Genomic DNA, 798 nt, shown 5'->3' on the forward strand with positions numbered 1-798 from the left:
TACATCCCCAGCATCCGGATAAAATAGAGGTGACGTCACATCCTAGCATTTGCGAGCATTTATGTGTTTTGGAAAACAGTTAGAGCATCCCCAGCAGTCGTTTTTATACGTAAATATAGCAATTTTTAAAAACGGACCTCCCCAAGAGGCGTTTTTATTTCTAAACATTTGTAAAAATTCGCCAGTCGTTTTTATCGCGGTCCACTTTAAAAACATCGGCCAGTATTTCCAATCGTTTTTATGGCCCATGCGACGGGCGATGGGCGAATTCAAGGCATGAAAACGCCGTCAGAACTCAGCTCGGAGTTTTCTACAGCTGAGGACAGCCATGCCTGCAACACAGAGACCCCAGATGTAGCAGGAACTTCTCTGATAGCACTCGCATTGAGCGATCTGGGCAAATCATATCTGCACACAAGGCGTCGCTGCGCCCGCTGACATGCGGTTAGCTCCCTCGCGCAGTCATGAACTGCCTTGATGACTCTAGCTAAGCGCGGCCCGTGGCCGCGAGTAGGACGGCCTAGTCAGTGCTGGCGTCGACGGCGTCGCCCTGGAGGGCCTCGCTATCGTCGGAATGTTGATCTGTCAGCTGTTGATTGGCAACGTTTGGCAACGCTGTTGGGGAGCTCCATTTCCATTGCCAACTGGTCGTTTCCAAAGCCACCCGTTAGCAATAAAATGAAAACGACTCCTGGGGATGCTCTTAGTACTGGTCTATCGCCGACTTCGAAAACGAGTGCGCGACACGGCGACTGGGACCACGATGGCGTCGTTGCTGCTCGCTGGCGAGCTCTACTT

Source organism: Saprolegnia diclina (assembly GCF_000281045.1).
Source record: "Saprolegnia diclina VS20 unplaced genomic scaffold supercont1.78, whole genome shotgun sequence".
NCBI classification, from domain to species: Eukaryota; Oomycota; class Saprolegniomycetes; order Saprolegniales; family Saprolegniaceae; genus Saprolegnia; species Saprolegnia diclina.